Raw genomic sequence first — 26,523 nt, 5'->3', positions numbered from 1 at the left:
ATTTGGGCACGGGCTCACCATACAAACAAAGCTTAGGACCTCTACTACTTGCTGGAAAAGAAATACACATACATAGGATGTGACTGTGCATATGGAATATCTGTTGTGTTCTGGACATTGTGCTAGACAACAGAGATAAGAAGTCAAATAATCTCTTGTCTCTATGTGAAAGGAGCTTCCTACACAGTGGCTTCTGGAGGTCTCTGAAACTGGGTTCACTTTCAGATTTGATTATTATATTTATGATTTGACATTGGCATTGAAACCCATGATGTGATAAATTTGTCCAGAACCTGCCAGAACAATTTGCTTTGCTCTCAGGATTATGAAGTCACTGGGGCACATAAATAGTTCATTTATATTTGTATTTCACCAGACAGGAACAACTTGAGCTACTTTTTCTAGCCACCTTCCTTTAGAGCTGTTTTTGTTTGTTATTTTGTTTGTTTGTTTGTTTTTGAGACAGGGTCTCCCTCTGTCACCTAGCTGGAACGCAGTGGCGTGATCAGGGCTCACTGCTCCTTCTAACTTCTGGGCTCAAGCAATCCTCTCACCTCCGCCTCCTGAGAAGCTGGAACCACAGGCTTATATCACCATACCCAGCTAATTAATTTTTTTTTTTTGTAGAGACAGGGTTTTTCCATGTTTCCTAGACTTGTCTACAACTCCTGAGCTAGAACAATCTGCCTGCCTCAGCCTCCTAAGTTGCAGAGCTGTGTTTTTAGTCATTTCTGAGCTGTTTTACAATCCAGTGTTGAATTGATAAGTTAGGATTCACTCTGATATTTACAGATTTAACATCTTACTTCACAAGGTGCTCATAGCCTTGATCCATTACAGCCGCTGCCTCAAACATCTCTGCTCATATCCTTGATCCAATACAGCAGCCACCTCGTCCATCTCTGCTCATAGCCTAAACTAATAGAAACCAGAGGGAATAAATGGAAGCCAATGTGAGTCCAGAACACACATTTTATAAGAGCATGAGAAATTTAAAAATAGCAAAGTATATAATGAAGTTTGTAATAGATATGCATGGCTAAAATTTATTCTTATATTAATATATTCTATAAATTGGGAGAAAATATTAAACACATGAAAAGTAAGGAACTATCATCATTAATATATAATTAATATGACAAGAATGTGGTTTATGTTTTTATCTTTACAAGATTAAGGAAAATTTGGTGGAAGGAGGAAGAATGTATAATCATGGGGAGCGTGTATGATACTGGAGGGAGCCTTTTGACAAGGGGGAAATGGCGTCGTGAGATATACTATGGTCATAGCTATGTGGGAGCAGAGCTAGCTATGGTCTCCCCCGTCAAGTCCACTGGGCAGTGTTCAGTTACCAACATTGAGGTAGAGCTCACTCTCCCAGGTCAGAAGAGAAAATATACACTGCAGTCAGAAGCCAATGTGTAGGAAGCTCCTTTCAGATACAGACAAGGGACACTTGACTTTTTATCTCTAGTGTCTAGTACAATGTCCAGAACACAACAGACATTCCATATGCACAGTCACGTCCTATGTATCTGTATTTCTTTTCCAGCAGGGACTGGAGGTCCTAAGCTTCATTAATATGGTGAGCCAGTGCCCACATGAACAGTAGGATCTTAGCACTGCCACCTGGACACCCATTTAAAAGCTCTTAGCTAGTCAAAGTGTGGTCTATGAGTTTGCATTTTAAAATGATCCCCAGGTGAATCTTGTGTATGTTACAGAGGAAGCACTGTCCTACATTATATGTGACAGGCCCTCATAGTCAGCATCATCACGGGAATCTTGTGCATGTTACAGGGAAGCACTGTTGTACATCATATGTGACAGGTTCTCATAGTCACCTCCACCCTGGGAATCTGCATTTAGAGCATTTAACTATATGGGCTCTGAAGTCAGATGACTTAGGTTTAGACTTCCTTCTACTTCTTACTAAGCAGAGAACTCTGGGGCAAAAACTTTGCAATGCCCAGCTTTATCACGTCCAAATTGGAGGTATGGGGAAATTATAGCATTTTGCATAGAATATTGTATTACGTATAAAATGAAATAGTACATTGGAAGCTTCTGCCATACACTAACTGCACAATACATATTAGTTAATAGTAATTCACTTAGTCCTAAGAAGAGGTCTATAAATTTGTACCTAATAATTTTTTGTGACTACCCAAATTTTTATAATTAATGTAGATTTAAAATCAAGGAATGTTCTTATGTGTAGTCGGCAATCCATATAACATGCCAAGATTATATGTAAGTATTTTATTCTTGGTGGGGATATAAGAAATTTGCCATCAAAAGAGGGAAGATAATCTATGTTTGCAGACTCCAGAAAGCTGTCTCTCACCAAAGAGTTTGCAATTTCTGTCTGAGGGAAAAGAAGAGAAAGTTGACTGTGCAAATAAACATTACCATAGAGTCTTCTCTATGGCAACATCAAAAATGAAAGCTGATTCTCATCTTCCTAGGAATCTGCAAAGACAAGTGAAACACAACCTACTGAGCATCAAGTTAAAGAAGGAGAGAATTTGAGTGGCACAGGAGGAAACCATGTCTTCGCCACTAGGGAAATAAATATGACCAGTGTTCCTCTGCCCTCCTCCGAGGCTAGGGATGGGTTAAATATCAGTGGCTGACCTCAGATAATGGAATGAGCAAAAAAGCTATAAAATCCAGCAGCACATCAAAAAGCTTATCCACCATGATCAAGTGGGCTTCATCCCTGGGATGCAAGGCTGTTTCAACATATGCAAATCAATAAATGTAATCCAGCATATAAACAGAACCAAAGACAAAAACCACATGATTATCTCAAAAGATGCAGAAAAGGCCTTTGACAAAATTCAACAACACTTCATGCTAAAAACTCTCAATAAATTAGTTATTGATGGGATTATCTCAAAATAATAAGAGCTATCTATGACAAACCCACAGCCAGTATCATACTGAATGGGCAAAAACTGGAAGCATTCCCTTTGATATAACTGGCACAAGACAGGGATGCCCTCTCTCACCACACCTATTCAACATAGTGTTGGAAGTTCTGGCCAGGCAATTAGGCAAGAGAAGGAAATAAAGGGGATTCAATTAGGAAAAGAGGAAATCAAATTGTCTCTGTTTGCAGATGACATGATTGTATATCTAGAAAACCCCATTATCTCAGCCCAAAATCTCCTTAAGCTGATAAGCAACTTCAGCAAAGTCTCAGGATACATAATCAATGTACAAAAATCACAAGCATTCTTATACACCAATAACAGACAAACAGAGAGCCAAATCATGAGTGAATTCCCATTCACAATTGCTTCAAAGAGAATAAAATACCTAGGAATCCAACTTACAAGGGATGTGAAGTACCTCTTCAAAGAGAACTACAAACCACTGCTCAATGAAATAAAAGAGGATACAAACAAATGGAAGAACATTCCATGCTCAAGGGTAGGAAGAATCAATATCATGAATATGGCCATACTGCCCAAGGTAATTTATAGATTCAATGTCATCCCCATCAAGCTACAAATGAATTTCTTCACAGAAGTGGAAAAAACTCTTCTAAGTTCATATGGAACCAAAAAAGAGCCCACATCACCAAGTCAATCCTAAGCCAAAAGAACAAGGTAGGAGGCATCATGCTACCTGACTTCAAACTATACTACAAGGCTACAGTAAGCAAAACAGTATGGTACTGGTACCAAAACAGAGATATAGATCAATGGAACAGAACAGAGCCCTCAGAAATAATGCTACATATCTACAACCATTTGATCTTTGACAAACCTGACAAAAACAAGCAATGGGGAAAGGATTCCCTATTTAATAAATGATGCTGGGAAAACTGGCTACCCATATGTAGAAAGCTGAAACTGGATCCCTTCCTTACACCTTATACAAAAATTAATGCAAGATGGATGAAAGACTTACATGTTAGACCTAAAATCATAAAAACCCTAGAAGAAAACCTAGGCAATACCATTCAGGACATAGACATGGGCAAGGACTTCATGTCTAAAACACCAAAAGCAATGACAACAAAAGCCAAAATTGACAAATGGGATCTAATTAAACTAAAGAGCTTCTGCACAGCAAAAGAAACTACCATCAGAGTGAACAGGCAACCTACAAAATGGGAGAAAATTTTCGGAACCTACTCGTCTGACAAAGGACTGATATCCAGAATCTACAATGAACTCAAACAAATTGACAAGAAAAAAACAACCCCATCAAAAAGTGGGCAAAGGATATGAATAGACACTTCTCAAAAGAAGACATTTATGCAGCCAACAAACACACGAAAAAGTGTTCATCATCACTGGCCATCAGAGAAATGCATATCAAAACCACAGTGAGATACCATCTCACACCAGTTAGAATGGCGATCATTAAAAAGTAAGGAAACAACAGGTGCTGGAAAAGATGTGGAGAAATAGGAACACTTTTACAGTGATGGTGGGACTGTTAACTACTTCAACCATTGTGGAATTCAGTGTGGTGATTCCTCAGGGATCTAGAACTAGAAATACCTTTTGACCCAGCCATCCCATTACTGGGTATATACCCAAAGGATTATAAATCATGCTGCTCTAAAGACACATGCACACATATGTTTATTGTGGCACTATTCACAATAGCAAAGACTTGGAACCAACCCAAATGTCCAATAACGATAGACTGGATTAAGAAAATGTGGTACATATACACCATGGAATACTATCCAGCCATAAAAATTGATGAGTTCATGTCCTTTGTAGGGACATGGACAAAACTGGAAACCATCATTCTCAGCAAACTATCTCAAGGACAAAAAACCAAACACTGCATGTTCTCACTCATAGGTGGGAATTGAACAATGAGAACACATGGACAAAGGAAGGGGAGCATCACACTCTGGGGACTGTTGTGGGGTGGGGCGAAGGGGGAGGGATAGCATTAGGAGATATACGTAATGTTAAATGACGTTAATGGGTGCAGCACACCGACATGACACATGTATACATATGTAACAAACCTGCACATTGTGCACAGGTACCTTAAAACTTAAAGTATAATAATAATAAAATTTTAAAAAAGAAAAAAAGAAAAAAGAAGAGGAATAAAAAAAATGCATACATTACGTAATTAAGAAGGTGAGAAGAGATTTTTTTAAAAAGGCAATTCCTAGTTGGGTTCCTTCCTGTTCACCCCATTGGTGAAGAAACTAGTCTTGCCCTAGAATTCTGGGGATGGCTGCAGACACAACAAACACTGAGCAGACGAAATTAACAGTAATTTATTCATCATGCATACTCAGCCCAGCAGGGGATGACACTGCATCTATGCAGGTCTACCCGGGGGTTGCACTCTGGAGCAGAGGCTGTGGGAGACAGGCTTGATAGAAATCAGAGAGTGGGGTAGCCCCTGGTCCCTTGAGGGATGTGCTTGACTAATTCAAAGAGTTTTGCAGTCTGGTGGGGGCATGAAATCCATTAGGCTGAGGAACTGGTGGGGTGCAGCATGAAATTTTATGTGTCATAGTACAATTGACCCTGATGCTTCAATATCAGACATTTATTTTAATGATGACTACTATTTTGAGAGGCTGAGAGAAGGCTGTTGAGACATTGTAATAGGTGCTTAGGGGTGTGAGAGATTAGGAAGGCCACAATTATGAGTAATGAAATGTGGAAGCTGATGGGAAGCTACTGCCCCCCATTTATTTAGCAGGAGGCAAGAAAAGTGATCTGGGTTCTCTCGCAGCACAAGCATGTTGGTAAATATTTGGGTAACGTCATGCATTCCCCATGCATTGGTTTAGAGGTCTGGGGTCTCTGGCAGCACAAGCGTGTTCGTAAATATTTGGGTGACGTCATGCATTCCCCATGCATTAGTTTTCATGTCTCCAGTGAGTTGTTGGGCAAGTCTGATATTACTGATCCACATGCAGCAGGCAGCTTCCTGTACGGAGCTACCTCCACCCCTTGGACAGTCCAGGACTGAATGGTTGTCAAAAATGTGAACTGCTTGATGTCCAGTAAAGGCACCTGAGGGAACTGTGTAGCATTGGTGTAAAAAGTGCACTTTCCTAAGGAGCATGAACGTAGAGTAATGAAAGCCTGTGGCGATGGTGGAACCCAGCAGGGCATCAACTCGCTGCTTTGTAACTTAAATAGGAATTCTTTGAGGAGCTCAGTCTATCTCTCAACTGAAGCAGCTGCCTTCAGCCTACAGGGGCAGTGGAAGCTCTACTGGACACATTCTTCACAAGCCCAGCACTGTGTTTTCTGAGGAAATGTTGCCTTGGTCACCATCAATAGTGTCTGGAACTCAGCAGGGGATAAGGAGTGTCCCTGTGAGATCCGTATCGTGTCCTTAGTTAAAATAAAGGCATCTGTTACCTTGATTTGTATTCTGAGTATCCATGAGACAAGAAGTTTCTTTAATTCAATGGGGAGGGAAGGTGGACAATTCTTGGCAATTGTCAAAAAGTTTGTAAAAATGTACAAATGGGGCTAATTGTTGGCCCAGCATCAGTGCTGAGATGACCACCTCAAGTTTGGCCAGTTGTGCTGAGGCTTAGGTGTCATCCTTTATCAGGGACATCCTAGCTAAGGGAGGGAAGGCAGCAGCCCCCCACTGAGCTCCATCACATCCGATGATGGCATGCATTCAGAAGGTGGACGAACTTCACTGCTGGTCACTCAGTCGATCCCAAGGGGCGTCAGAGAGGGGTGACTTCCAGCACCACAGTCTGAGGATGAAAGAGGCCAGTGTCAGCTCTATAGCCCAAGGATGAAGGAGGCCAGTGCTTCTTGCAGATGAGAATTGCAGGGGGTACAGATTTGACTCCATTCTGAGGCAAGGAGGTCTCTGCAGCTGTGCCAAGCACTGTGGGGTGCTGCTTCCCAAGGCCTGATGGCCAGATGGGCATGAAGGCTCATGGACATGGATGCAGAGCCCTCTGTTTCGAGGGTCCAGTATGTGGTCAGCAATCACTGCCCTGATGCTGTACAGCACAGGGTCAAAAGGGGCAGGTTTGTTTTTTACATCAGAAGTCCATGGATAACTTATGGCCACCACATACAACACAGATACTTCAGGAGGCATGAGAAGAGGTTGCTCAAGCATCTATAGTGTGTGCTCTGATGGAATTCATAGAAGTGCCTGTTAATTTAAATTCGGACAGATTCTAGACTTGTGTGAGGAGGCTTCATTCAAGGTGGGTCAGCTTTCAAGTGACAGCATCAACGAGATTAAGTAAAATTTGTAAGTAAGAAATATGTTGTCAACAGAACCCCAAGTAAAGAATTAAAGGGCTGGGCATAATGGCTCACACCTGTAATCCCAGAACTTTGGAAGGCCGAAGCAAGAGGTTCGCTTGAGCCCAGGAGTTAGAGACCAACCTGGGGAACATAGCAAGATCTTTTCTCTACAAAAAAAAAAAAAAAAAAAAAAATTAGCTGAGTGTGGTGGCACACACCTGTAGTCCTAGCTACTTGGAAAGCTGAGATGTGACAATTCCTTGAGGTTGGGAGATCGAGGCTGCAGTGAGCTGAGATCATGTCACTTCATACCAGCCTGGGTGACAGAGCAAGACTGTGTATCCAAAAAACAAAACAGAAATTAAAGAATATTAGGCTTGTATTAACATTGTGGATACTGAGAGGATGAATAACTATTGCTTGAAAGTTTCAAGAATAGAGCAGCCCCATGTTTACCAAGGAATTTTCAGGAATTGAAGCAAAGTGGCAGGGCCTTGCACTACTGTGTTGAGGAAAGGCCCATTCCCTTTGTATAAAGCTCTTTGTATCTGTGTGTCCTTAGTGTGTAAAATGAATTTTCTCTGAGAATGATGTCATCAGTATAACATCACACCTGTACTCCTGTAGAAAGGTGGCTGCAGTGAGATCTTGTCTGTGAAGACTACATGCAATGACAAGGCTGCCAAGGCACTCCGTGGTTTACCTGGTCCATTCAGACATGAAGGCAGGCTATGACTGAGACTCTGTTAAAATAGGCACAAAAAGAACATGTTAGCCAATTCTATTAACAACAAAATATTTACCAGTTGCAGGAATATATATAGGTTTATTATCAGGAATTGGCTCATGTGGTTATGGAGGCTAACAAGTCCCAGCACCTGCAGTCAGCAAGCTGGAGACCCAGGACTGCCAATGGTGGAGTTCCAGTCCAAGCCAGGAAAGCTGATGGGGTAAGTTACAGTTCACGTCTGACTTCAAAGGCAAGAGAAGATCTACGTCTCAGCTCTGAAATCATCAAAGAGAGTGAGTTCTCTCTTCCTCTACCCTTGTGTTTTATTTGGATTTTAATGGATTGGATGAGGCTGAATCACACTGGGGAGGGCAACTACTTTACTAAGTCTACATATTCAAATGTTCTTCTCATCAAGGAACACCCTTACAGACACATCCAGAGTGTTTAACCAAATATCTAGGCAACCCAACTTGGCAAATAAAATTAACTATCATAAGGTGAAAGATATATACGATCTGAAGAGAAACCAGGGATGCAGGACAGTTAAACATCTGCAAGTCAATAAATGTGATACACCATATAAACAGAATTAAAAACAAAAATCACATGATCATCTTAATACATGCAGAAAAAGGATGTGACAAAATCCAGCATCCCTTTAAGCCTAAAACCCTCAGCAAAATTGGCATAGAAAAAGCATTTGACAAAATCCAGAATCCTTTTATGATTAAAACCCTCAGCAAAGTCAACATTGAAGGGACATACCTTAAGGTAATAAAAGCCATATATGACAAACACACAGCCAACATTATATGGAATGGGGAAAAGTTGAAGGCATTCTCACTGAGAACTGGAACAAGACAATGATGCCAACTTTCACCACTTCTATTCAACACGGTACTAGAAGTCCTTGCCAGAGCAATCAGATAAGAGAAATAAAGGGCATCCAAATAGGTAAAGAGGAAGTCGAACTGTCACTCTTTGCTGATGACATGAACGTATACCTAGAAAACCCTAAAGACTCATCCCAAAAGCTACTAAAACTGGGAAATGAATTCAGCAAAGTTTCAGGATACAAAATTAATGTACACAAGTCAGTGGCTCTGCTATACAGTAACAGTGAACAAGCTGAGAATCAAATCAGAAACTCACCCCCTTCTACAATAGCTGCAATAAAAACCTTAGGAATATTATAATTCCTATAATTATAATAGTATATTCCTATAATTGTCAATTGCATGCAATCTTTGCAGACAAAATCTTAATTATATCTGGAAAACTTAACCAAAGAGACAAAAGACCTCTACAAGGAAAACTACAAAACACTGCTGATAGAAATCATAGATACGAACAAATGGAAACATATCCCATGCTCATGGATGGGTAAAATCAATATTGTGAAAATACCATACTGCCAAAAGTAATCTACAAACTCAATGCAATCACCATTAAAGTACCAACATCAGTCTTCATAAAACTATAAAAATTCACATGGAACTAAAAAAGACATAGAAGGGATATACCTTAAGGTAATAAAAGCCTAGAACCAAAAAGAGTCTGTATAGCCAAAGCAGGCTAAGCAAAAAGAACAAATCTAGAAGCCGACTTCAAACTATACTAGAAGGCCATAGTCACCAAAACAGCATGGTACTGGTATAAAAATAGGCATTTAGATCAATGGAACATAATAGAGAACCCAGAAATAAAGCCAAATACTTACAGTCATCTAATCTTCAACAAAGCAAACAAAAACATAAAGCAGAGAAAGAACACCCTATTCAACAAATGGTGCTGGGATAAACAGCAAGCCACACATAAAAGAATGAAAGTAGATCCTCATTTCTCACCCTATTCCAAAATCAACTCAAGATGGATCAAGGACTTAAATCTAATAGCTGAAACCATAAAAATTCTAGAAGATGACATTGGAAAAACCATTCTAGACATTGGCTTAGGCAAAGACTTCATGACAAATAACCCAAAAATCAAATGCAACTAAAACAAAGATAAATAGATGAGACTTAATTAAACTAAAAGGCTTCTGCACAGTAAAAGAAATAATCAGCAGAGTAAACAGATAACCTACAGAGTGGGAGAAAATCTTCACAATCTGTACTTCTGATTAAAGGACTAATACCCAGAATCTGCAAGGAACTCAAACAAACCAGCAAGAAAAACTTCCCATCAAAAAGTGGGCTAAGGACATGAACAGACAATTCTCAAAAGAAGATATACAACTGGCCAACAAACACATGAAAAAATGCTCAACATAACTAATTATCAGGGAAATGCAAATCAAAACCACAATACAATATGATACCCCTTCACTCCTGCAAAAATGGTCATAATCAAAAAATCAAAAACTAATAGATGTTGGCATGGATGTGGTAAAAAGGGAACACTTTTACACTTTTTGGAGGGAAGGTAAGCTAGTACAACAGCTATGGAAAACAGTGAGGAGATTTCCAAAGAACTAAAAGCAGATCTACCATTTGATCGAGTAATTCCACTCCTGGATATCTACTCAGAGGAAAAAAAGTCATTATATGAAAAAGATACTTGCACACGCATGTTTATAGCAGCACAATATGCAATTGCAAGAATTTGAAACCAGTCTAAATGCCCATCAATCAGTAAGTGGATAAAGAAAATGTGGAATATATATTTACCATGGAATACTACTCAGCCATAAGATGGAATGAAATAGTGCATTCACAGCAACCTAGATGAAACTGAACACCATTATTCTAAGTGAAGTAACTTAGGAATTGAAAACCAAACATTTTATGTTCTCATTCATAAGTGGGAGCTAAGCTATGAGGATGCAAAGGCATAAGAATGATACAATGGACTTCAGGGACTCAGGGAAAGGCTGGGAGTGGTGGGATGGGTGCAGTGAGGGATAAAACACTACACATTGGGTACAGTGTACACTGCTTGGGTGATGGGTGCACCACAAATCTCAGAAATTGCCACTAAAGAACTTATTCATGTAACTAAACAGCACCTGTTCCCCAAAAACCTATTGAAATAAAAAAAAAATTAACTACCATAATATTAGGCATTGGGTACGAGGGCCTTAATGGATGGGAGCACTGCAGTGACATTACAGCAATCTACTGTGAAACACCATTTACTATTTGCAAGTTTAAGAACAGGCCAAATTCTACTGCTAAATGTTGAAGCAATGAGGATAATCACCCCTTCACTAATTAATTGGGTCTTATATAATAACTTTTATTTACTTGAAGTCATGTTGTAATTTATGTTGGACCATATTTGCTAATTTATCAAGATGGGGAGGCTAGGCACCATGGCTCACACCTATAATCCCAGCACTTTGGGAGGCTGAGGCAGGAGGATTGCTTGAGGCCAGGAGTTAGAGACCAGCCTAGGAAACATAGCAAGACTCCACTTCTATAAATTTTTTTAATTGGCTATGTTGGTGCATGCCTGTAATCCCAGCTACTTGGAAGGCTAAAATGGGAGGATTGCTTGAGCCCAGGTGTTTGAGGCAGCAGTGAGCTATGACTGTGCCACCGCACTTCATTCAGCCTGTGTAATGGAGCAAGACCCCATCTCTAAAAAAATGAAAATTAAAAATAAATCAAATTAAAAAAACAGGAGAGGGAGTTCTGTAAGGTTACATTGGGTGAAGTCAACGTGTAAGTGCAAATGGTTTAATTTCAATTTGTTACTCATTAGGTCAGAGCATCCAGGTCCCCTATGGACAAAGGCTTCTATGACTACGGGAAATTTAGTCAAGGTAATAAATCTGAGGCATAACTATGTGTCCTCTATTCTATATGCAGTTACTCTGCTAGAATTACGGGGTGCAATGTTTAAATTTAGTGAAATCTCAGGTATAACAAAGTTTGAGCTCCCGTATTGATTAAGTTTGTGAAGGTATGCCAATTGGTAGATTTCAGCAGATGTTAAAATTGATTCAGAATATATGCTGGAGAGTTCCAAATACCCATCAGCACTCCTTTATCTTTGGACTGTATAAATTGTTTTAGAAAATAGTACATTTCCTAGTGGGTCAGATGCTAGAATTCCGTTTTAATTTAAATTTTGTTTTTGTGCATATCCAAGTTCCTTTCCTTCCCTTCCTTCCTTCCTCCCTTCCTTCCTTCCCTTTTCTTGCCTGCCTTCCCTCCTTCCTTCCATCCTTCCCTCTTTCTTTCCTTCCCTCCCTCCTTCCTGCCCTCTCTCCTTTCCCTCTCTCCCTCATTCCTTCCTTCCCTCTCTCCTTCACTCCCTCCCTCCTTCCTTTCTTCCCTCTCTCCTTCCTTCCTTTCCTTCCTTCCTTCATTCCTTCCTGCCCTTCCTTCTCTCCTTCTTTCATTCCTTCCTTCCCTCTCTCCTTTCTTCCTTCCATCCCTACCTCCCTCCCTACTTCCTTCCTTCATTCCTTCCGTCCCTCTCTTCCTTCCTTTCTTCCATCCCTACCTCCCTCCCTACTTCCTTCCCTCTCTCCTTCCCTCCTTCCTTCCCTCTCTCCATCCTTCCCTCTTTCCTTCCTTCCTTCCTTCCCTGCTTCCTTCCCTCCTTCCTCCCTCCCTCCCTTCCTTCCTTCCTTCCTTCCTTCCTTCCTTCCTTCCTTCCTTCCTTCTTTCCCTCTCCCTCATATTTTTGCCACTGGATACGGGGAAGGTTGTTCTCTTTCCCACTCATATTTATAATTTTTTTCTTTGAAACAGCCCCAAATCAGTATCTTCAGAGTAAGGTCCTCCTTGTGAGCAGATTGTGTGGTTTAAGAACCCTAGACATAAGTCAGGTTTGGATTTCTCCATTCTCTGCCTCAGGGGTACGGCAGGTATCTTTTCCTTTAACCCTGAGAATTAGATCTTTGTTGCGGCAGAAGCATAAGTCGCAGAGCGATGCAGCACAATGAGCCCACAATTCAGAGATCAGTGGATTGAAATCGTCTTCTGCTATGGCTCCATCTGTTTCTTCCAGGAGTTCCCTCCCCCCCTTTTTTTTCCTTTTAGGGTGTTGAAACTTTAGTGGTATATATATATTGCCTCATAATCAGTCAAAACTCCCCTTATCCCACATCATGGATTAAAGAGAACATTGCCAGGAGCCCTTCACTATTCTAGAAGGACTTTATTTGGTAGGTCCTTTTTCCATGGTTTAGAATAAAAGAGGTAATAACTAGAAATGTCTCCCTCATAATAGGCTCTACAGCAAATTCTACTTTAAAGACTGTTGTTCGTGTCTTTAACTGTGGCTGCCTTTAATGTTTTTGTCATCCACAGACAATTGTTGTCTCATTTTGGTCCTCTTTAAATGATGGCTTTATAATCATCAGATTCCCTTAAATGCAGGATTCTGATTAATAACGCTGGAGATTGTGACATTAGAATAGAGGGAAAACTTTCAAATAGAAGAGTGAATGCTGTTTGGTCTACTTTGGACTGTGTTTTTATAAATATCTTATTAGTATGTGTTCCAAAATTATTGGAAACTTCTATAGAAATGTAATCCCCAGTGTCGGAGATGGGGCCTGCTGGGAGGTGGCTGATCCAAGGGAGCAGTTTCCAGTGGTTCCCAGTGTCGGAGGCGGAGCCTGCTGGAAGGTGGCTCATCCATGGGAGCAGCTTCCAGTGGTTCCCACTCTCGGAGATGGGGCCTGATGGGAGGTGGCTGGTCAATGGGAGCAGTTTCTAATGCTTAAGCATCATCCCCCTAGCGCTGCTTCTGTGACAGAGTTCTCATGGGATCTTCTTTTTTAAAGTGTGTAGGACCTTCCTTCTCACTCTCTTCTTCCTGCTCTTGCTTTGCCTTCCACCATGATTGTTAAGTTTCCTGAGGCCTCCCCAGAAGCTGAGCAGATGTCAGCATCATGCTTGCTGTACAGGCTGTGGAACTGTGAGCCAATTTTCAGTACTCTTCTGTTTTCTTTTTTATTTTATTTTATTTTTTTTAAATTTTAAGTTCCAGGATACATGTGCAGGACATGCAGGTCTGTTACATAGGTAAACATGCACTATGATGATTTGCTGTACCTATCAACCCACCGCCTAGGTATTAAGCCCCACATGCATTAGCTATTTATCCTGATGTTCTCCCTGCTGGCCACACTGACAGGCCCGTGTGTGTTGTTCCCCCCCGTGTCCATGTGTTCTCATTATTCAGCTCCCACTTATGAGTGAGCACATGTGGTGTCTGGTCTTCTGTTCCTGTATTAGTTTGCTGAAGATGATGGCTTCCAGATTCATTCATGTCCCTGCAAAAGATGTGATCTCATTCCTTTTTATGGCTGCATAGTATTCCATGGTGTGTATGTACCACATTTTCTTTATCCAGTCTATCATTGATGGGCATTTGGATTGATTCCATGTTTTTGCTATTGTGAATAGTGCTGCTATAAACATACGTGTGCATGTATCTTTATAATAGAATGATTTATAGTCCTTTGGATATATACACAGTAATGGGATTTCTGGGTCAAATGGTATTTCTGTTTCTAGATCCTTGCAGAATCGCCAAACTCTCTTCCACAATGATTGAACTAATTCACATTCCTACAAACAATGTAAAAATGTTAATTTCTCCACAGCCTTGCCAGCATCTGTTGTTTTTTGACTTTTTTTAAAATTATACTTAAGTCTTAGGGTATATGTGTACAACGTGCAGGTTTGTTACATATGTATACATGTGCCATGTTGGTGTGCTGCACCCAGTAACTCATCATTCAACATTAGGTATATCTCCTAAAGCTATCCCTCCCCCATCCCCCACCCCACAACAGGCTCCAGTGCATGATGTTCCCCTTCCTGTCTCCATGTGTTCTCATTGTACAATTCCCACCTATGAGTGAGAAGATGCGGTGTTTGGTTTTTCGTCCTTGTGATAGTTTGCTGAGAATGATGGTTTCCAGCTTCATCCATGTCCCTACAAAGGACATGAACTCATCCTTTTTTATGGCTGCATAGTATTCCATGGTGTATATGTGCCACATTTTCTTAATCCAGTCTATCATTGTTGGACATTTGGGTTGGTTCCAAGTCTTTGCTATTGTGAATAGTGCCACAATAAACACATGTGTTCATGTGTCTTTATAGCAGCATGATTTATAATCCTTTGGGTATATACCCAGTAATGGGATGGCTGGGTCAAATGGTATTTCTAGTTCTAGATCCCTGAGGAATCGCCACACTGACATCTGCAATGGTTGAACTAATTTACAGTCCCAGCAACAGTGTAAAAGTGTTCCTATGTCTCCACATCCTCTCCAGCACCTGTTGTTTCCTTACTTTTTAATGACGGCCATTCTAACTGGTGTGAGATGGTATCTCATTGTGGTTTTGATTTGCATTTGGTATCTCATTGTGGTTTTGATGGCCAGTGATGATGAGCATTTTTGCATGTGTCTTTTGGCTGCATAAATGTCTTCTTTTGAGAAGTGTCTGTTCATATCCTTCACCGATTTTGATGGGGTTGTTTGATTTTTTCTTGTCAACTTGTTTGAGTTCATTGCAGATTCTGGATATTAGCCCACTGTCAGATGAGTGGGTTGCGAAAATTTTCTCCCATTCTGTAGGTTGCCTGTTCAATCTGATAGTGGTTTCTTTTGCTGTGCAGAAGCTCTTTAGTTTAATTAGATTCCATTTGTCAATTTTGGCTTTTGTTGCCATTGCTTTTGGTGTTTTAGACATAAAGTCCTTACCCATGCCTATGTCCTGAATGGTATTGCCTAGGTTTTCTTCTAGGGTTTTTATGGTTTTAGGTCCAACATGTAAGGTTTTAATACATCTTGAATTAATTTTTGTATAAGGTGTAAGGAAGGGATCCAGTTTCAGCTTTCTGCGTATGGCTAGCCAGTTTTCCCATCACCATTTATTAAATAGGGAATCCTTTCCCCATTTCTTGTTTTTGTCAGGTTTGTCAAAGATCAGATAGTTTTAGATATGCAGAATTATTTCTGAGGGCTCTGTTCTGTTCCATTGGTTTATATCTCTGTTTTAGTACCAGTACCATGCTGTTTTGATTACGGTAGCCTTGTAGTATAGTTTGAAGTTAGGTAGCGTGACGCCTCCAGCTTTGTTCTTTTGGCTTAGGATTGACTTGGTGATGCGGGCTCTTTTTTGGTTCCATATGAACTTTAAAGTAGTTTTTTTCCAATTCTGTGAAGAAAGTCATTGGTATCTTGATGGGGATGGCATTGAATCTATAAATTACCTTGGGCAGTATGGCCATTTTCACGATATTGATTCTTCCTGCCCATGAGCATGGGGTGTTCTTCCATTTGTTAGTATCCTCTTTTATTTCATTAAGCAGTGGTTTGTATTTCTCCTTGGAGAGGTCCTTGACATCCCTTGTCAGTTGGATTCCTAGGTATTTTGTTCTCTTTGAAGCAATTGTGAATGGGAGTTCACACATGGTTTGGCTCTCTGTCTGTTGTTGATGTATAAGAATCCCTGTGTTTTTTATACATTGATTTTGTATCCTGAGACTTTGCTGAAGTTGCTTATCAGCTTAAGGAGATTTTGGGCTGAGATGATCCAGTTTTCTAGATTTAAAATTATGTCATCTTCAAACAGAGACAATTTGACTTCCCCTTTTCCTAATTGAATACCCTTTATTCCCTTCTCCTGCCTGATTGCCCTGGGCAGAACTTCCAACACAATGTTGAATAGGAGTGGTGAGAGAGGGCATCCCTGTCTTGTGCCAGTTTTCATAGGGAATGCTTCCAGTTTTTGTCCATTCAGTATGATATTGGCTGTGGGTTTGTCGTAGATAGCTCTTATTATTTTGAGATGTCCCATCACTACCTAATTTATTGAGAGTTTTTAGCATAAAGCGTTGTTGAATTTTGTCAAAAGCCTTTTCTGCATCTATTGAGATAATCATGTGGTTTCTGTCTTTGATTTTCTTTATATGCTGGAATACGTTTATTGATTTTAATACATTGAACCAATCTTTTTTTTTTTTTTTTTTGAGACGGAGTCTCGCTCTGTCACCCAGGCTGGAGTGCAGTGGCGCAGTCTAGGCTCACTGCAAGCTCCGCCTCCTGGGTTCACGCCATTCTCCTGCCTCAGCCTCTCCGAGTAGCTGTGACTGCAGGCGCCCGCCACCACGCCCGGCTAATTTTTTGTATTTTTAGTAGAGACGGGGTTTCATCGTGGTCTCGATCTCCTGACCTTGTGATCCGCCCGCCTCGGCCTCCCAAAGTGCTGGGATTACAAGCGTGAGCCACCGCGCCCGGCCTACGTTGAACCAATCTTGCATTCCAGGGATGAAGCCCACTTGATCATGGTGGATAAGCTTTTTGATGTGTTGCTGGATTTGGTTTGCTAGTATTTTATTGAGGATTTTTGCATCAATGTTCATCAAGGACATTGGTCTAAAATTCTCTTTTTCGGTTGTATCTCTGCCAGGCTTTGGTATCAGGATGATGCTGGCCTCATAAAATGAGTTAGGGAGGATTCTCTCTTTTTCTATTGATTGGAATGGTTTCAAAAGGAATGGTACCAGCTCCTCCTTGTACCTCTGGTAGAATTCGGCTGTGAATCCATCTGGTCCTGGACTTTTTTTGGTTGGTAAGCTATTAATTATTGCCTCAATTTCAGAGCCTGTTATTGGTCTATTCAGAGATTCAAACTTTTCCTGGTTTAGTCTTGGGAGAGTGTATGTGTTGTGGAATTTATCCATTTCTTTCCGATTTTCTAGTTTATTTGTGTAGAGGTGTTTATAGTATTCTCTGATGGTAGTTTGTATTTCTGTGGGATCGGTGATGATATCCCCTTTGTCATTTTTTATTGCATCTATTTGATTCTTCTCTCTTTTCTTCTTTATTAGTCTTGCTATCAGTCTATCAATTTTGTTGATCTTTTCAAAAAACCAGCACCTGGATTCATTGATTTTTTTGAAGGGTTTTTGTGTCTCTATTTCCTTCAGTTTTGCTCTGATCTTAGTTACTTCTTGCCTTCTGCTAGCTTTTGAATGTGTTTGCTCTTGCTTCTCTAGTTCTTTTAATTGTGATGTTAGGGTGTCAGTTTTAGATCCTTCCTGCTTTCTATTGTGGGCATTTAGTGCTTTAAATTTCCCTCTACACACTGCTTTGAATGTGTCCCAGAGATTCTGGTATGTTTTGTCTTTGTTCTTGTTGGTTTCAAAAAGCATCTTTATTTCTGCCTTCATTTCGTTATGTACCCAGTAGTCATTCAGGAGCAGGCTGTTCAGTTTCCATGTAGTTGAGCAGTTTTGAGTGAGTTTCTTAATCCTGAGTTCTAGCTTGATGACACTGTGGTCTGAAAGACAGTTTGTTACAATTTTGATTCTTTTACATTTGCTGAGGAATGCTTTACTTCCAACTATGTGGTCAATTTTGGAATAGGTGTGGTGTGGTGCTGAAAATAATGTGTATTCTCTTGATTTGGGGTGGAGAGTTCTGTAGATGTCTATTAGGTCCACTTGGTGCAGTGCTGAGTTAAATTCCTGGATATCCTTTTTAAGTTTCTGTCTGCTTGATCTGTCTAATGTTGACAGTGGGGTTTTAAAGTCTCCCATTATTATTGTGTAGGAGTCTAAGTCTCTTTGTAAGTAACTAAGGACTTGTTTTATGAATCTGGGTGCTCCTGTATTGGGTGCATAAATATTTAGGATAGTGAGTTCTTCTTGTTGAATTGATCCCTTTACCATTACGTAATGGCCTTCTTTGTCTCTTTTGATCTTTTTTGGTTTAAAGTCTGTTTTTTCTGAGATGAGGATTGCAACCCCTGCCTTTTTTTGTTTTCCATTTGCTTGGTAGATGTTCCTCCATCCCTTTATTTTGAGCCTGTGTGTTTCTCTGCATGTGAGATGGGTTTCCTGAATACAGCACACTGAGGGGTCTTGACTCTTTATCCAATTTGCCAGTCTGTGCCTTTTAATTGGAGCATTTATCCCATTTGCATTTAAGGTTAATATTGTTATGTGTGAATTTGATCCTGTCATTATGATGTTAGCTGGTTATTTTGCTTGTTAGTTGATGCAGTTTCTTCCTAGCCTTGAAGGTCTTTACACTTTGGCATGTTTTTGCAGTGGCTGGTACTTGTTCCTTTCCATGTTTAGCGCTTCTTTAAGCAGCTCTTTTAGGGCAGGCCTGGTGGTTACAAAATCTCTCAGCATTTGCTTGTCTGTAAAGTATTTTATTTCTCCTTCACTTATGAAGCTTAGTTTGGCTGGGTATGAATTCTCGGTTGAAAATTCTTTTGTTTGAGAATGTTGAATATTGGCCCCCACTCTCTTCTGGCTTCTAGAGTTTCTGCTGAGAGATCAGCTGTTAGTCTGATGGGGCTTCCCTTTGTGGGTAACCCGACCTTTCTCTCTGGTTGCCTTTAACATTTTTTCCTTCATTACAACTTTGGTGAATCTGACAATTATGTGTCTTTTGAGTTGCTCTTGAGGAGTATCTTTGTGGCATTCTCTGTATTTCCTGAATTTGAATGTTGGCCTGCCTTGCTAGATTGGGGAAGTTCTGGATAATATCCTGCAGAGTGTTTTCCAACTTGGTTCCATTCTTCCCGTCACTTTGAGGTACACCAATCAGACGTAGATTTGGTCTTTTCACATAGTCTCATATTTCTTGGAGTCTTTGTTTCTTTTTGTTCTTTTTTCTCTAAACTTCTCTTCACATTTCATTTCATTCATTTTGTCTTCCATTGCTGATACCCTTTCTTCCCGTTGATCTCATCGGTTACTGAGGCTTGTGCATTCATCACGTAGTACTCATGTCATGGATTTCAGCTCCATCAGGTCCTTTAAGAACTTCTCTGCATTGATTATTCTAGTTATCTATTCATCTATTTTTTTTCAAAGTTTTTAACTTCTTTGCCATTGGTTCGAACCTCCTCCTTTAGCTCGGAGTAATTTGATCTCCTGAAGCCTTCCTCTCTCAACTCATCAAAGTCATTCTCTGCCCTGCTTTGTTCCATTGCTGGTGAGGAGCTGCATTCCTTTGGAGGAGGAGAGGTGCTCTAATTTTTAGAGCTTCCAGTTTTTCTGCTCTGTTTTTTCCCATCTTTGTTGTTTTATCTACATTTGGTCTTTGATGATGGTGACGTACAGATGGGTTTTTGGTGTGGATGCCCTTTCTGTTTGTTAGTTTTCCTTCTAACAGTCAGGACCCTCCGCTGCAGGTCTGTTGGAGTTTACTGGAGGTCCACTCCAGATCCTGTTTTCCTGGGTATCAGCAATAGTGGCTGCAGAACAGCGCATACTGGTGAACCACAAATGCTGCTGCCTGATGCTTCCTCTGGAAGTTTTGCCTCATAGGAGTACCCGGCTGTGTGAGGTGTCAGTCTACCCTTACTTGGGGGTGCCTCCCAGTTAGGCTACTCAGGATACAGGGACCCACTTGAGGAGGCAGTCTGTCCATTCTCAGATCTCAAGCTGCCTGCTGGGAGAAACACTACTCTCTTCAAAGCTGTCAGGGACATTTAAGTCTGCAGAGGTTATAGCTGTCTTTTCTTTGTGCCCTGCCCCCAGAGGTGGAGCCTACCGAGACAGGCCTCCTTGAACTGTGGTGGGCTCCACCCAGTTCGAGCTTCCCAGCCACTTTGCCTACTCAAGCCTGAGCAATGGCAGGTGCCCCTCCGCCAGCCTCGCTGCTGCATTGCAGTTTGATCTCAGACTGCTGTGCTAGCAATGAGTGAGGCTCCGTGGGTGTAGGACCCTCTGAGCCAAGTGTGGGATATAATCTCCTGATGTGCCATTAGTGAAGCCCATTGGAAAAATGTATTAGGATGGGAGTGACCCGATTTTCCAGATGCCATCTGTCACCCCTTCCTTTGACTAGGAAAGGGAATTCCCTGACCCCTTGCACTTCCCTGGGGAGGCAATGCCTCGCCCTGCTTTGGCTCACACACTGTGCACTGCACCCACTGTCCTGCACCCACTGTCCAGCACTCCCCAGTGATATGAACCTGGTACATCATTTGGAAATGCAGAAATCACCCATCTTCTGCATCACTCATGCTGGTAGCTGTAGACTGGAGCTGTTCCTATTCAGCCATCTTGGCTCAACCTACTCTTCTGTTTTCTAGATTTTTCAGTACTCTTCTGTTTTCCAGATTAAGTCATTCCTATGGAAAATTTTTCTCTCTTCCTTTTTTTTTTTTTAGCACATAAGACATCCTTAAAAAAATCCTGTTTTTTTTTTTTTAAGATTTTCTCCTTATCATCTTTGGTTTTTTAGTGATAAGTGGTTTGAAAATGAACTACATTTATATTGTTTTCTTCACATTTCTTGTGCTTGAGGTTATTTGAGATTCTTAAAACTGTGGGTTTATTGTTTTCATCAATTTTGTATTTTTTCCTACTATTATTTCTTCAATTTTCTGGGGTTTTTTAGCTTTTGTTTTGTTTTATTCTCCTTTGTGTATTCCAATAACATGTAAGTTATGCTACTAAAAGTTGTTCTACAGCTCAATGATCTTTTTTTTTTAATGTGTACTTTCTTTCTGTGATTTATGCTGGGTGGTTTCTACTGTGTTTGCACCTAAAGGTGAAGGGCTGACAGAGATTAGAAGAGCCTGCAATTAAATGGTACGAGAAGGGTCCTAAATAACCACTGTTCAGAGCTCCCAAGTACTTGACTAACCAAAGAGGCCCAGAAAACTTTGTATTTCGTCTGAAAATTGCTTTAAATAATAGTGAAAAACACAATCATTGTGTATCTTTGTATCTTTGTATAAGTGCAAAGCACTGCACATATATTTGCAATTGTTGCCTTCAATAACACTTTTGTGATGATATCCAGCTGAAAAATAATTTAAACATGATACAATAACATATAAATAAATAAAATTAAATGCAAGTCACAAACCCATCTGCATTTCCTCAATGACCTGTTTCTGGAGAAGCAATGTGCTATGAAATACTGAGAGTGGCCTCTGGAATCAGCTGGGCCTGGGTACACATCCTGTTTTACCACATGTTGAAATCACTGTGATTTCCATGAACTGACTGACAAAAACCATGAGGATGTAAGGAGGGTCAGAGGCTTTCTTCCTGTCTGTAAGGCTGAGCTCACATCCACCTCACAGGAGCATTATGGAAATTCAAGATTACAATGCATGTGCCGGATGCAAGCAATGAAAAAATATAACATTTCACTTCTCTAAGAAAATACCTACATTTTAGATTGAAATTGTTTGAGCTTTAGATTTGAAATTATCTGAGATCAAGACTATTCTAAAAGAAAGTCAAACATATAACTGGAAATCTAACATGAAGAACATACAGAGATTTGATAGATGCTTTTAAATTACACTGGTAGAGAAAAATGTAACATAAATTTTTGTGCTCTAATTATAAGAACGAAGGACATTTTAGAAAAGGCATTTGCCCCCTCTCTTAGAGCCTTCCACTCTGGCCTCCACAATGCCTTACAGAGCAAATCTGGGTCAGACTGGATGCAACCTGTGATTCCCAACAGAGACAGACAAAGCAAGGTTCGGGATGCTCAGTACTGGGACGGAATGCCAAGAAACTGAAAAACCATGTGTCAAGAAGGGAGGAGTTATTCTTTAGACACATCCTGGTATATGTTTATCATTAAAGATCAGTGGCTTTTGTGAGTCTAAAAAATTAAGCCTTAAATGTTTTCATCAAATTCCAGTTAACTACCCGATTTATCTAGGTTATATTAACAGTATTATATAGAATTTCACCTTGAAATGAAGATGTCTGTGTAACTTTTATAATGATGTAAAATAAAGAGTAGGATTAGGGAGGGCACAGGCCACTGGTGCAATGGATAACACGTCTGACAACGGATGAGGGAATTTAGCCTGGAACAAGGAATTTTTATTTCCAGCTTAGTGATGCACACAAATTTTAAAAATAAAATAAAAATAATGTTTTATGTGATTCATATTTCTCCTAATGCAAAGAAGACAGGTACTATTAATAAAAATATTTTTAAAATGTAAAGGCTAAGGCCCCAGAAGTTCTGATTTTTTATGTTTCATAGAGTGATTATCATCACAGAAGCTCAAGCATTACATAAATACAAATGTGTATGCCCCTGACCTGGTAATTCTGCTTCTGGAAATTTATCTTCAGGTCCACCTGCACATCTACAAATTGATGCATATTCAATGTTATGTACTGCAGCACTGTTTATAAGAGCAAAAGACTGGAAACAGCCTAAATTTCTATCTATAAGAGACAAAATAAAGGTACATCCCTAAAATGGAGTATTATGTGGTTGTTAAAAAAGAGAAAGAGAGGAAAAGCAAGAAAAAGAGAAAACTTTCTACATTCAAATTAATAGTAGAAAACTCTCCAAGATACAATTTTAAGGAAAAAAAAATCAAAGTTGAGAAGAATATAGAGGAGGCTACCTTTAGTGTAAGACAGTTAAAAATTATAAATATATTCATATGTTTATAAAGAATTTTTAGGAGCCTATAAAAAGAACAAAACAAAGGGAAAGAGGAACAGGAGCTGGGACACAGGTGAGTAAGACGCATGGCAGGCATATGTCTTCAAATGCTTTTATTTGAAAATATTGGATCACGTGTACATGTTATCTATTTTTAAAAATTAGATTTTAAAATACAAGCAAGAAAACAAGAACATGAAATCCTAAAAAGAGCATGTGGGACTACCAGAAAAAGATACTAATCCATGGAGATAATGGCAAGGTAGCTCCTAGATGCACTCATATCTCTACCACATTGTATAAATGAGCCATCAACTATAGGATTTATAATTAAAAATGAGTCTATTTGAAACACCACATTACAAAAAGCTATTAAGTAAATCTTTAAAGTGACAGTAAGTGATGACTTAACATTTTTAAGTGATACAGTCACATCGCATGTGTGAATGTAGTCACCTGTAGAAAATGTCATCGTTACCTTGAGTTACCCTGACCATTTCTTTTTCTCCTGCTGTTTCACGTTTTGCTTCTATGTCCCCTGCTTCATTGCATCTAATAAAGCAGCTATTTGAGGCCAACAAAGCCATTTTCCCCTAAGTGAAACAAAATAACGAAATAGCCATGAGAATACTTCTTGAAGAAGAAACATTAAGTGTTTAGACTGAATTAATTTTTCCTCCCTGATTTAAAAATCACAGAAAATAACTTAGAGAAAAAACTTAAAAATATAATACAAGAACATACAGAAAAGGAAACCAAAATCACCTTTCATTTTACTATTCAAAGATTACCACAATAAACATTTGTAGTGTATCTTCCTAGTAGGACTAACTTCTAATTAGATAAGGTAAGATTGCTTCCTTTCTAAAAGCTCTACTGAAGATAAAACTGATTTAGTTCAGTTTGAAAAGTTAACTTTAAAGACAACAACATAATTATGAATGCATACTTTTTTCAAATATTAGCATTTTAAGTAAAATTTATTTTCTTCACAATTAGAAAACATGAAAAGGTATATACAATCCTTTGGTGTTTCGAATTTAAGAATCAATGTCTGAGGGATTTTTGTGTGTGAAAGTAAATATTCATATACTTTTTTAGTTGCTTAACGTCTGATGTATTACACTGCTTTCTATTAAACAAAACTTTAAAAAGTGATTTTCTTGTGTATCTAAATCTGGGTTATAAATTTGGTTAGCTTAACTCCCTTAACAAATATAATGTTTATTTATAACTTGTATTTGGTTGTTTTTTTGGAAAACCTGGAATACCATAACACTTAGACAAAATATTTATAAATACAATGATTACAAAATATGTTAACCTTATATCACATCCAGTTAAAAACGTGCTGATAACATGGATTTAATTTCTTAGTCAAGTCACAAGGGCTGGGTGGTCTCTCATCTGGATGGCTCCTGGTGAGCCCTGGAACATGGCGGTGTGGTCCAAGGCGATTTAAACCTGTGCCACAGATTATTCAGCTGCGTCCTTTTTGCAATAGAGTTTTAAGAACCTCTTTCATTTAAATTTAAAATTTTTGAAACTTAGTGTCCTTCCTAAAAATAAAATGAAATGAACTTTCCTAAGTGTTGTATTATTAGTACTATCTAAGTCATCATCCTGGCCTTATGAAATATTGGCATTTTCTACTGGTATAACTTTTATTAGAAGTACCTCATCATAACTAGTAGGATCATCTCAAAGGGGTTGCAACAGATTAGCAGGTAATGAAATCAATGTAGTGTTTCCTGAATGGTATTGGGTGGGTGGGGGGGGGGAAGGAATATACACAGACACACAGAGGAAGGCGTAAAAGAGAATAAGAAATATCAAGGTGCATAACACACGGATAAGTATTGTTAAGTACAACTCTTGCTTCAGTTATACATGTGTGTGTGCTGGGCTGCAATGTAAAAATGCATTTCTCAGTGGATTGGGTCAAAATAGTTTTCAAGTCACTGACTTAATATTTTATCATAAGGGATGAGGAAATCAGTCTAAGTGATTACCTCTTTCTGGTGGGATGTTTGTTTAATCTGTCATCTTAGAAAACACTGCTGAGTTCCTATTTTCAGTTCATTATTGTATACTACCAAAGCTGCTACTGAAAGGCTAAGCTTATCTTCTATTTGTTCTGCCTGGTGCCCAGTAGTCCTTACTGTTTTTGATATAGTTATCTACTTTTTAAACACTATTTAGCACTCACATATTTTTGTTCAATCTTTGCTTCTCACACAAACAGAAAAAGGAAATTATGTATTCTGTATCAACAAGGATTTAACAAAACATCCACATACTACAGCTGTCTACTTGCTGAAATTAAGAATTAGTATATTATCTTTTTTCTTCTTATATTAAAACTATCTTTTCGTACACTATTTTAAGCTTATGAACTGAAAGTCTTTTAGAGATAATTTACTTCAATGAACTATTATTATTTATTTTACACACAGATTGTCACAACTTGGTCTTAGCAAGCTCCACTGTTCGCTGACACTCTCTAATGCTTCTGAAATCATCCATGATTTCTGCTACAAAGAAGATACTTAGGGACTATTCTGTTTTCCTACTCTGAGACCTAAAATTGACTGGTTCTTTAATGGAAATGAGATCCATATCTAGGCAATAAGGGTATACAGAAATAATTGTGGGCAAAAGTACTAATGCTATTTTTGTTGCACTATATTTTGAGATCTCTTTAAGGCTCTATGTTCCTATGGATTTATTCCAATTTAATGTATTATACTATTGCATCCTACATTTTCTTTTTAAATATATTATGATTGACTGTCACAGACTTTCTGTTAAACTGACAGGAAGTTTTTATAAACAATAACAGCACTTACATTTTGAAAGACTGGTTCCCATTGTTCTCTTGGTCCAATTGCATCTGAACGCCCACCAAGTTCATCTGAATTTATACCAAGATATTGTCCATAGCCAGATTTCAGGGTGATTCTGTACATTAATAAGATAGACAAAAGTTAAAAACTGAGAGAAAATTAATTATAGAACATCAAAACAGGACATGTGTATGTGTGTGGGTGGGTGTGTACATATTTAAAATTTCAGACTGGACATATTCCAAGTGTTCAAAAGATGCATGTGGCTGAGTGGTGACTCACTCCTATAATCTCTGTGCTTTGGGAAGCCAATGGGAGAATTGCTTG

General features: G+C 39.3%; 1 pseudogene; it reads right to left on the bottom strand.

Moving 5' to 3' along the window:
- Window positions 1-1,540: 1,540 nt before the first annotated feature.
- LOC129481651 (protein FRG1-like) overlaps window positions 1,541-26,523 on the bottom strand; it is a 39,248-nt pseudogene continuing 14,265 nt past the window's right edge.

The sequence above is a fragment of the Symphalangus syndactylus genome, chromosome 5 (genome assembly GCF_028878055.3).
Source record: "Symphalangus syndactylus isolate Jambi chromosome 5, NHGRI_mSymSyn1-v2.1_pri, whole genome shotgun sequence".
Classification (NCBI taxonomy): Eukaryota; Metazoa; Chordata; class Mammalia; order Primates; family Hylobatidae; genus Symphalangus; species Symphalangus syndactylus.
Note: the sequence above shows the minus strand (reverse complement) of the source record. Positions and strands in the feature narration are given on the sequence as shown.